This window comes from Cyclopterus lumpus, chromosome 24, assembly GCF_009769545.1.
Source record: "Cyclopterus lumpus isolate fCycLum1 chromosome 24, fCycLum1.pri, whole genome shotgun sequence".
NCBI classification, from domain to species: Eukaryota; Metazoa; Chordata; class Actinopteri; order Perciformes; family Cyclopteridae; genus Cyclopterus; species Cyclopterus lumpus.
Genome location: NC_046989.1, coordinates 8,916,150 through 8,928,721, shown reverse-complemented (window position 1 = coordinate 8,928,721; position 12,572 = coordinate 8,916,150). Strand labels below are relative to the sequence as shown.

The 12,572-nt window shown below is 43.9% G+C and overlaps 1 protein-coding gene across 1 annotated transcript in view; it reads left to right on the top strand.

Moving 5' to 3' along the window:
• Positions 1-444: 444 nt before the first annotated feature.
• wasf1 (WASP family member 1) overlaps positions 445-12,572 on the top strand; it is a 47,739-nt gene continuing 35,611 nt past the window's right edge. Inside the window, exon 1 of the mRNA XM_034527737.1 lies at positions 445-520. The gene's annotated coding sequence lies outside the window, so the exon portion shown is untranslated. The remainder of the gene's footprint in view (positions 521-12,572) is intronic.

The following is a 12,572-nucleotide window of genomic DNA, read 5'->3' as shown; positions in this document are numbered from 1 at the left end:
GTCACAAAATGACGGTATGAGATAACTAGCCATTACAGCGAGCGTGCGCGTTCTCCCCCGCGAGCCTCCCACGAGCACAGCAGCAGTTGCATGGAACACTCTCTCGCGCCCCAACAATAGAGTGGTAAGTACCATTATCGCCGGTTATAACGGGGGACATTTTCTTGCGAATAAACGTCCGTTCGCGCTCGTTACTTCGGGGAGAACGTCTTTGTCACATGTGAGCAAAAGTGACGGATGTTATTTTGTTACGACACCTTTTGTTGAGCTCGACTGGGACCAGGTTCGATGCCGATTCCTCCAATATCTACCCCGAGATTCCCTTTGGAAAAAAGGTGGCTGGATTCTTCTTCTCCGCCGCCGCCGCCTCTTCCACCAGGAGTACGTTTGATATCAGAGACAGTACAATCATGGATCCAATCCCGGGGATTTAAATTGTTGGACACAGTGGCACGCTCTGCTGCTCAGTGAGGATGGGAAGAATATAAAAAAAGGATTTTTTTTTAAAGAAACGTATCAGGTAATTTTTGGCCCACTGGGTACCGAAGTCGCATTCTTTCAACTTGGAAATGTGACTTTAGGAACGTTACGTGGACGTTATTGAATCTCAGCGCAGCAGCAATGAAGTGCCTTTTTAAAACCGAGTCACCATGTTGTAAGGTTACACTTAAAGCTAACCCGGAGCCGCTCGGCTGATAACGGTCTTGGTAATTCAACACTGCCTGGCCATCTCTGACTACCCCATTGACCCAGTACACACATGTGGCAGTGTTGACAACGTCAGGACTCCAAAGTAGTCCCTTTAAACAGTACAAATTAAAAACTTTAAAGTGAATAGTATTAAGCAATGAATAAATGAAGGAGCCATTTGTAACGGGACCGCTTGAAGGGTGATAAATTGCAACGCTCCACATCTGCAGGAGCTCGCGCGCGGCAGCGTCTTGACATCTTCAATTCGAGGAATATCACGTTGTTGAGAAACCCGGAGAGCAAATATGTGCCCCCTTCTAATTATCTAACGGTTTAGAAACATGCCACAGATGTCACCTTTTTAAAAAAGGTGTTAATTCGTTATTGGGTTGTGGAGTTGCAGGTTTGGTACAAGGTGATTAGGCGAACCGCTGGCAGCAGCGCGACGTGATTTAATTTCCCCACATTGACTTGCCTCAGAGAGGATCTGGGGTCTGTTCCAGCCAGCCTGGTTTGCAGTCATGGGGGATGGTAGCCTTCAGTCCAGTGAAAATCATGCTTTGTGAAATTCGAAACCTTCTTTGTACTACTTCAAGTGCAGCGAGAAACGTGGACACAGTGGCCGTGTCTGATATTTCATATTTGCTGACGGCTCAGAGATATTCGTGGCATTACACGAGCCAAGCTCGTGAGGTGTTGTGTGGTGTAAAGAGTGACCATCTTTTCTGCAGCCTGTCGATTTAAACCTAATCAAGGAGAGAGTCTTAGGATGCTGCGAGAAAGACTTTTGTCTCCAGTAAAAAGCAAGCAGACAATTTAAATCCTCAAAGTACAGTAGTAAAGTTGTGTAACAGAGTGAAAGCAGCCTGCAGTGGAAATGTGTGTTAAGTTCTGCGGATGGTGATGAATGAAATGTCGGCTGCAGAGCCATTGATAAAAGTCTATGCACACGCTGAGTTGGCTGCTACTTTTGACAGTAGGCCTACCAGTGGGGTCCGTTTGTACCTCTGATGTATTGAAATCACATTCAAACGTGGGCCCCACGATAATACACAAGAGACTGCATGTGATGTGCATGAGATGAAGGATTTTATTTATTTGATTACTTTATAATGATGTTAAACAATTGGATCTTTATAGTCTCTCAAGGGGAAATTATTTAAGTCTAGACAGCAGACACCATGTCAATATAAATGAACAGAAAGAGCTGACTCTTAAAAACCACGCCGCTCTGTACACTATCTGGACCACGGTTCAATGAAGTGTAAAGAGAATATGTTTCTTGATTTGATTAGAGGTCACATTAGATAACTTACTTTAAATCATGGACATTTTGATACATGTAATCTGTAGTAAATGTGTACCCTTTCCAGATAAACCAAGATTATTCATGTAGAAAATATATAGGTTCCTGTGTGTGAAAGCAGCTCAGACTCCTCGGACAAAATAGTCCCAGAGCCCTGGCAGCTGTTAGTTTGGAAGCCACTGTTGCAGATTGATAAATCCATCCCATGACTAAGTGGAAGCTATATGCCAGGTTTCACAACCGCTCAGAGGAATATAATATATGTGTGCATAATGGAACCAGCGATCAACATCACTGTGGCTCAGCTCTGAGTGGATGCATGCTGAAGTATGTCTGCTGTAGCCTCAAAACCCTGCTACTGTTTGGTTGGAAGCAAGTTCTCTCCCAAGAGGGTTGCCTATTGGGACATAACCTGCTCTTTGATACATGAATCTAAAAAGTGCTCGGTTTACCTGACAAATGGCCTTACCTCGTGTGTTCCCAAAATAGAGCCGAACATATTGCCATTGTTTTATCTGATGCTGCATGTGAACCCTTTGCTGCGAGGAATGACATTCCTGCACAGTTTGCTTGTGTTTTTCTCTGTGTTTCAGAGGCCCCCGTAATAGAAGAGCTTTGGCAAGCCTCCCGCGGAGGCTTTTGGACCTCTCTTATTTGTTGACATTGCTCTGATCCTTTGCCAGTCTTTGGCTTTCTCATGCTCGCAAGAAGAATATTTCTCTCTTTCTGTAGCTCTCTTTTGTCTTTCTCAGCAGAGTGGCGAGGGGTGATTGGAGGACACAGAATAACATCGGGCAGAATGAAAGAGAGTGTAGAGAAAGGCAAGAGATGAGAGTAACATGAGCGATGGCTGCCTAGTATGAGGTGGGAAGAAGGTGGGCTAGGAGTTCTGAAAGACAGAGAGAGGAAATGCACGTGTGTGTGGGTGTGTGTGTGTGGAATGCCCCTTTACGTGCCATTTAGTTAGACCACGTTCAGACAGACCTCCTATCTCCCAGCTAGGATGCTCCGGAGGCTCCAACACACAGCCGCTATTGTTCTTCCTCTTGGCCAGGCCCACATCTCTATAATGCTGCCTCTGTGCCTGGTCTGAACTGGCCTGACAGAGGGACACCAGGGCTCAGTTAGCCGGTCTGACTGGTGCTCCTTGTGTTTACCACCGCCTTCACCACCTCCGTCCCTGTTTTGTCCGTATATCTGTCCATCCTTGGTAGAGACTTTATGTCTTTCCTCTTTCTTGCATGTTCTACTGCTCTTCTCTTACAACTTCAGGGAGGGGAGTTGTTATCGTGGGCCTAACTAAACAAAACACTTAATGCATCACACTTAATGCATCATTTTAAAAAGAAAATCTTCCTTTGGAACAAAGGTAAAACAATATTTTCGAACAGAAAAATGCTTTTAAGTTAATGATATTGGGGGTGGGTGGGGAATCAAGACTTTGTAGAACTTCAAACAGACTTTGAGGACCATTTATTTGTCTGTGAAGATCCCAGAATATCATCATTTAAACATTGTCTTCTGCATATCATTACAGAAGACTGAAAGGTATTGCACTAGCTTACTACCGGTTTGCTTCTTCCCACTCTCCTTGTTGTGCCCGGTCACTTTTTACCCATCTTTTCTCTCGTCTCTCTTATAGTTGCCACTTGGGCTTTTTCAGCCTCTCTGCTTCATTCTCTCACCGTCACCCAGGGGAGGAGAGGGCGTTGACTGGGTCTCTCAGTGAGTTGACGGGATACCTCAGAAATAGACCTGTCTGACTGTGTCTCTGCCAAAAGGGCAAAAACACAAAAGACCCATCTGAGCTTAGAGACGCCCCCTACTCAACTGCGGGAACTAAGCTTCATCTAAATCCGCCGTCTTCTATCATTGTTGTCCTCCCCCTCTCGCTCTCACTGTCTCAAGTCAAAATTACAGCCCGCAGTAATTTTCCGCTTCTCTTCTGTCACTTGAGTTGTCTGTTTGCCTCCATATATTTACAGCAAGTCCCTTAGTCACCTAAATGCAACACTGTGCTGCCACCTAGCTAGTCCACAACTTCTGCGTTTGAATACATGCAAGAGTGCTGTCATCCACGACATCACCTTAGGCTCTGATGACTTTCGAAAGGATTTGTCTTGCTTTTATGATGTTCAGCCTGGCATTTTGTATGTGCCAATTGCAGCTTGGCAAAACGGTATGCTCATGCATGTATTTGTTTAGGCTGAGAATTTAATGTCATTACAGTCTAAATGTGGTTTCGAGCAGATAGCTTAACACTCTGACAGAACAGAAAAAAAGAAGGGAAAAACGATTGAACCCTGCTATATTGACTTGAAATATATTGTTAACAGGTGACTCTTTCCCCGTGGTCTCCCGGGTTTTTCTTGCTAACTGAATAAAGAAGCCCTCACAACTCATCAGTTAGTAATAGCCAGGTATTTGTGAAATAGAGCACCATGGTGTCCTGTAACTGACCTGGCCCATTCTCTCAGCTGTAAGCCAAAATGAGCTTCACAATGGGATGAACTATGGGTGGTTGAGGCCACATTTCCCAGGTGTCATGTGAATGTTTGGATGGTAAATGTAGTCTGATACCTCTCTCAGCACAATGCAGCCGTGGTCTGTTCCAAGAGTGAATTGGACACAATGCTCTCCTCAGTAGCTGTTGGCCCAAGCACTGACAGTGTGTGTGCGCCACTGTGTGTTTGTGTGTTTGCAATGTCCATGGTTCGGGTTTTCTTAGTGTTTATATTAGCAAAACAATGTAATGTCCCTGCCCTTGTAGGCCACAGTGTATTTCTGTCCTGTGCATAATCTAGCTCTAAATGCGGCCAGCTAAGATCAAAATGATCTATGCAGCTGTACTCAGAGAGCATGCATTTGACTAGATCTGAATATGCAAAGTTAAGCAACATGGTGAACTTCACCATTTTTCCTGTCACTCCCTTTCTTTGAATATCTGCGCTCTCCCTTACTCTCCCTTGATTTCCGTCTTCCTCATTTCAGTCTCCCCGTTTCTCTGGTCGGCTCTTATTGAGCTGGAATGGCACTGGTTGTTGTGGTGGTGTATGATGATTGATGGAGGCTAGAGAAATGGGAGGCGATGCACATTTATCCAGTCCGCAGCCTGGATCCCTTGTGTCAGAACAAAGATGTCTGTATTCAATTACAGACACGCTGCAAATTTTATTAGGATTTTCTTCTCAGTTTCTCTCCTTGCCCTGGTTAGGAGTACAAGGAATAGCAAGGAAGACGTAGAGAGGGGAAGACAGTGAAGGATTAGAGACAAGCGCAAAATAGAAACTAAAAGATGCAATAGGGTTTGGTTTCGGGCACATAATCAATTTGTACCATATAATTATCTTTGCTTTATATCTAGTTCAAGACTGCTGTTGCAGTTCACACACTTGCTCCTATTTTCTTTGTCAGGTTTGTCTCCCATAGACGGTCTCAGAAAAACGAAACAGAAACGTTATAAAAATAGCCTTTAAAAGAAAGAAAAGACCAAGGCCGCGGCTTATAAAGCGGCGCTGAAGGGAACAAAGTGCTGAGAAAAGAGAAGGGGAGCACAAGGGGAAGTAGCTTTTTAGAGTCCCAGTGTGTTGGTTCACAATTTTACAGCAGGGGAGCCTATGCACACAGCCCACTGCTGCCTTCAATTAGGAGCCAATATTTGGCTCTTCATTTACAGCTCACAGCGAGGATCCTGTTCTACTTTGCAATCGCGTGAGGCTCAAGCACAATGCTCGTCTGATTCGTGCTGGAAAAGCCCAGCAGGGGCTGCGAGTGTATCCCTCTCTTCCATGTCAGAAGATCGGAAGTGGAGGCAAGCTCACCTTCCTTTTGTCTTTTGATGGTTAACAGGAAATGCCACATTCACTTAAATCCTCGGCAAGAGAAACCCCTCTGCACAGTCTTACTCAGCAATCACTTCCTCTTTGTTATCGATGATCATCATACAGCAATACGGGCAGTTAACCAGAACAAATCAGAGGTCAGATAGAGGTGAGGAAATTACTACTGGTGAGAGAAGCATCTGCTAAAAATAGAGAGGCTGTGGTTCAGTGAAATGCAAAATATTGTCGTCTTCCTTTTCCATTCAGTGGTGTGAGGAAATGTAAGGGCATGGAGGTGGTCGTTGTTTGTGCTCATCGACTCTCAAGTCTTTCTAAACAATGTTACACTGTTAATGATATGATGATGAAATCAAAGCCAATCTCTAACATGAAGCTATGGGAGATAATCTGAGACGGAGCAGTCCTTGACTTAATTGTTTTATTTATTTATAGACATGCTCACAGCTTGGTGTGTGCCTAGGGTGTTATTATATAACATGATAATAATACATTTGCACTCCGTTACGTTGATACACGAGTTATGTCTATAGATAACAGTCATTTTTCTTTTCTCTGATGTGGAGCAGTGTGTGCATTAGTGTGTGCCTGTGCTCATGTGTGTATGCAGAAGCTTACATGTGCATCACTCTGCATCTTCTTTAGTGTTTGTACTGTGCAGCCACCCAGCGAGCTGTAATTGCGAACCATCGTGCTCTTGACATAGCCACGCGCCACCCGACTGTTTAAAACAAACAAACAGTCAAAGCCAGTAATAATCTCTCGGTATGGACACGGGACACGGGACACCTGCCACGTGTCCGCGCTCACATTCATTATAGAAATCTACACTGAAGTCACACAATCGGCTGAGTGCTTGATGACACCGCTCTGACACTGGGGTCAAAGTAGTTGCATTGCATCATGGGAGCATGCGTTTCTCCAGCAAGCCCTCGTCTGACCTGTGCTGCGTGACCAGCGGCCTTGTCGAGGTAAACCGGAGGACACGCTCCCGATAGCACCGGTCAGAGATGGGCTTTTTTTCATTTTAATTTTTTTATACCAGCAAGACCAGCTGGAGAACCAATCCCAGTGTAGCAGGTGAACGGGACAAAGAGGGACACGGTTCACGTTGGGAGTAATTTATTGAAAACAAAAATGTAACCAATGTCAAAGCTGAAGCCGTGAAGTGTGAAAAAAAGAAATCACATCTTGCTATTATTGCGAGCCTGTTTTCCTTCATGCATATAATGAACAGAAGAGTTTTTAATGTTGCAGGATTTCATCAAATTTATAAAAGATAAGATGCTGAAGTCACAGTGGGCACCTTGTAGATGATGCACATGTCCCACTCAGTGGTCACACAAAGTAATAAATAATGCTTCATTTGCATTTGATTTCGTGACATGTTTTAAAGAAGCCAAATGTCCTTGTTCTCATCATATCCCCAAACAGCTGAGCTTTTTATGGAATCTGAAAATCTGGTAAAAATTGTTCTTTTTAATTATCACACTTTGGTCCAGCATACTCCTCATCCTTCTCTGGCTTTGGGTGCATGTTACGCCACGTTACTGCAAGACAACTTTTAGGCTTTATACATTTTTTTCCTAAATTCTCACTTACAATAATGAATCGTGTATTAAAATTCCAATTTATATTTTATTCTTAATGGATTATGTTTTAGTCCAAGTCTTGTATTGTAGACAGACATCTCTGGATTGTGGGAGGAAACCGGAGCACCCGGCGGAAACCCACGAAAATAATGAAAGAAAGAGAAAGAGATGGAGGTTAAGTAAATTAGTCTGAAAAAGTAAATCACTTACTCTTTCTTTTAGTGACTGACTAACTCACATAACCTGGACCCCCCAGAGAAAACAGATCATACAGGGGGGGGGGGGCCTCAGTCAAGGGCCCTCAGTTACATCAGCTAGGCAGCTTGCCCATATGAGCTTGTGTCCATGCTGTCGTCATGTGACACATTGTGATGAAGTCGTGTTGGAGGGCTTGTCCAGGTGTGAATCTCATCTCAGCATCTGGACAGAGCAACCACTCAAGCAGGTTGGAAAATGCCATTGGGTCTTCACTTTCTATAAAGTCTGTTGGATTTGAGCAGGACTTCACTTTTCTTCTAAAGTCCCGACTGTGTCGATGGCTCCACTCCGCAGTGTTGGGCCAGACACCGGTGGCATCTTTGAACTCTCTTGGAGTTTTCAGTCTCCATGCTGAATAACTGGGAGAGCAGTATTCCTTTGTGAAAAACTGCCAGGTGTTGCTCCCAGCATCCAGGACGTGGTCCTCTGGCTGACTGATTAGACGACAAACAGTCTTGGCTTCACATATGGGGAGGCCCAAGTCCACCTCTGGAGCCCTGTACCCACAAGGTTGCATGATCATGCCTTTCTTGGGCAGGAACGGCCAAACCAAAGTCAATTAGTTTAACCTTGAAGGGCTCATCCTTGTGATTCACCAGCATCACATTGTCAGGTTTGAGGTCTGTGTGGATGAGGCCAATGCTCTTCAGGGCTTCGAACACTACCAATAGCTGACGGCACTGTGGCTCCCACCTGCCCACCATCAATCAATATTACAGTGGCCACTGGCAGCCCAATCACCCTTTTTATAGGCCTGTGAAATGATCCAAAATCTGCTCATAACTATGCTTTATCTATAGCCGAATCATACACACAATATCAAACTCTGATGATGTCATGCTGCACAACAGGATGTAACAACGACAATGCATTACATTTAGCCGTGTGTACAGTGGCAGATTGGTGTGTGTGCGTGTGTGTGTGTGTGTGTGTGTGGGGGGGGGGGGGGGGGGTTCTGGTATAATTTCTCACCAGTCTACAGTCTATTAGAAATTACAAGCTTTCTAAATCCCCTAAACGCACTGCGATTGCTCTATGAGCTCATGGATGTGGAAGATCGCCAAAAGATCTGGTTAATCGGCTACGTCAATCCACCATAAATTAATAAACACACGCTCACAAGAGAGGGAGGGCCAACCCTGGGAACTAGGATTGCGCTGCTTTGGGTTTTCTTCTAAATAGCTCCAGTCTTCAATCCCTGGTACACTGTATACACTTTGCATTTTTATTTCTTATTTCTTATTTCTTATTTTCATTTTTTTTAATTTTCATTTCCTTTATTATTTAAATTCTTAAATGTAATATGCCCTGCTATTTCATTTTCATTTTATTGTATTGTATATATTGTAAACATGCTTGCTGCTGCAACAAAGACATTTTCCCCTGGGGATGAATAAAGTATATCTAATCTAATCTAAATCCAGCAGAATACTCCCACATGTTCACCTGTTATTTGCACAGTCCTTCTATCAGTGCATAAGGAGAGAGGTGCACTTCACTGTCTACATGCAAGGTGCATGTAGACAGATGACGAGTGTGTAGCCATTGTGCCTGTTTAATGAATAATACAAACATCTCTCTGGACAGACTCTGAAATAGAATCTGAAACAAGTAGAAAAGGACTCAGCCAATGTGCTACAGATGTACAATGTCCATCCTAAAAATACACTTTATATTGGTGCAATTGTTTTTGTTCCAACTAGAATTTATACCCCAAAAATACCCTAGTAATATGGCATGTGTATATTTCAATTGAATAACACAATGAATAAGTTAACATGTATTTGAAGTGTGTGTTTCTCAAAACACAAATGTCCATACACACATCCCATGAACAGCAGCAGATGCACTGCATTAATAACGAGGCTTTCGTTTGGCAGGTAATGTTATTCAGAGCTTGTTTTAGCAAACCAAAAAACCAAGAGGAAGTGGGGGGATAAAGGGCCAGGGGTGTCTATGATCTTTAGATTACCGGTAGGTGTCAGTTTCAATTAATACAAGACTATAGCTTATGATATATACGATGAAGCAAGATGTCATTAGGTGTATGCATCAAACTGTTATCACCTGCAACAAAGAGTCACATTCCTTGCATGTGCACACACACATGGCCAAAACAGTTGATTTTGATACTGATAATGTGTGCTAATCAGCCCGAGCTGGCTAAATGCCAGATCGGTGTTGGGAGACGAGCTTGGCGTGAGCTGCTTGGAGGGCAACCATCCTCCTCCAGCTGAACATTAAAGCAGCAGCCCATATGCATCCACCCAGTGTTGCCGGACAAGGTCAAAAGGTCATTTCATTATTGTGTGCGGTTATATAAATGTTAGTGCCAACTTGAGGCAACAGCCTGGTTTGCGTAGCTTAGCCTCAGGAGGACAGATAGGTGCTGACAGACAGGCCTGGCCTCACCGCTGCTGCTGCAATGCCTCTTCTTTTTCAGTCTCACCCTCTATTGCTCTTTACCACCTGTCCCTCTCCCCTCTTCCACTATCTGTTCCTTACGTGTCTATATGCCTACGTTCTACTTTACATCAGCTAGAGCTGCAAATCAGTGCAGACTGCTTCCACTGAGGCCAATGATGACTGGCAGTTTTGTGGTTAACATAATGTTTTAGTTGGGCATCAACAGCGTGTGGGGCTTGACCGCGGTTTTTAATGCAAATCTGCAGTAACTTCAAACGAAGGTAATGGTACAGCAGGAGGAGGAAGGCTAGATGTTGCCTGGAGCTTCGAATTACATTTTCCAAATGCAGTCTACGTAGAGAAAATCTTCATACCTTTCCATTTAATCAAGGTTGCCACATTGTTATTCAAATCAGTGTATTTATTCTCAGAGTTATTGACCGTATTGCTGTCATCAACAGTTACACACTTTATTCCATTTTGCTTTTGTAAACCTTGTAACTTCCGGTTTATTACTTTTCGATCCGTTACATCCTGTGTCAACTTAGATATCTCAACATCTTATTCCATGCAAAACCCCCAAACTATTCTGAAGAGTTTCAGAAAACAGGACGGCACGTGTCAGACATTACTTTAAAGTTTCTTGAGCGGGCCAAAGTAGTTAGATAGGAGTTCTGATTCATGCACAGGCAAACAGTTTAGTATCTCCATCTGATCCGTATCTGGAGCTATTCCAGTACTTGAGATGAAGGGCTCTCCTGTGTGGGGAACAGGAAGAGGTGGACTATGAGTAAGCTGAGTAGGTGTTTATCTAATTGCAACAGGACTGAGAGAGCGCTCGGCTGCGGAGCAATGCAACTGTGACTGACAAGGGCAGAGTTACTCAGATATCCTCACAAACACACACTCACACACACACACACACACACACACACAGGGGTACAGTGATGAGGGAGACGATCGACAAGCCAAAGTCTGACTGACCAGGAAAGATAACAAGGAATCGTGTGGGAGCAGTGATAACGATTGCTGTGGATTCTGTCTCTTGTGCTCTCTCTCATACGCAAACACACACCACACACACACACCAGCCTCACTTCATACTGAAGGGAGGGCTAGGGGTTTGAAATATGCCCACTGATAAGACGTAAAAATAGAGGCAACCAATGGGGAGAGGATAGGGGAGCGAGAGGCTTGTACCGACAGGAAGAATTGGAGCTGCTTCCCTTTCAAGATGTTGGAGACGAGCAGAGAGCCTTACAATGCCCGGTGAAAGCCAAATGTAAGAGGGAGAAAAGGAACCAAGAGGTGCTTTTGTCTCTTATCACCTCGGTCCCATTGTCACCCGTATCGCCTTCACCAGAGACAAGGGACTGCATTGGGCTTGATCTAATGATCAAATCCTTATCTGTGTGTGCATGTGTGTTAGCTGTGTAGAGCGAAGGACGTATTGTGTCTCTTGTCTCGATTGTGATCCTCTCACAAACCATCTAAATATAGCAAATTGTATCATGCAGACACCTTAAGTAACAGTCTGCCTCAGTCTCGAAAAGCTCATCTGTTCTTTGTAAAAGAAACGGCCTTGCAGGCACAGAGGATCCGTGTCTTTAGCATTTTTCAATATAATGGCAGAGAAAGTGGAGGGTCAAGGCCTTAATTGAGTCAATCTTCTACAGTGCTGTTAATACAAGCCTATTAGACCACATTTGGTCTTCTTTAACCCCGTTGCTCTGGAGAGATTCATTCTTTCCTGCTTTCCTGCGTCTCTCTTGCCATTTGCATGCAGCATGTTTACCCACTCTTTTGCCTAGCAGTGGCATTTTTAAGCATAGCTGTCAGGACTGTGTGTGGGTGCACGGGGTGAAGGGTGCTGACATGTCATGAGACACAGGTCACGTGATGCCTGTAGCTGACCTTTTGACCCCTAATGAGCATGCCATTTCTATAGAAGGGAAAAGGCCCTGAGGATAGGAACCAACCGCTGCCTGCCACTATGGCATCACTTTGCTCTCGGGGTGTGTGTGTGTGTGCGTGTGTGTGTGTGCGTGTGTGTGTGTGTGTGTGTGTGTGTGTGTGTGTGTGTGTGTGTGTGTGTTTGTGTGTGTTTTTGCAAAAAGACAGTGATGTCTTTGTAATTTATAGAATTTGTATTTTTTTTACTTATTTAATGTATGGCTAGATGATATTTCAGTTTTTTATCCACAAATATTTTGGTATTTCTGTATATGGCAGCTTAGGATTCCCAAGAAACAAATTATATTTGAGGTACTTTAGACATTTAGAAACAGTATTTCCATGAATAAAGTTGGTGTTTCAATCCAAATCTAAGGGATCCTTCCCAAAAAAGGCACTATGTATAAAATCCCCACTCTCATAACCCGGCCATTTCTATATTAATGGGCTACACTCTGCAGTATATTTGATTCCAACTCTTGACATGCTTGCTTGTGTGCGCATTAAACTTGTGTCTCATTAGAAACG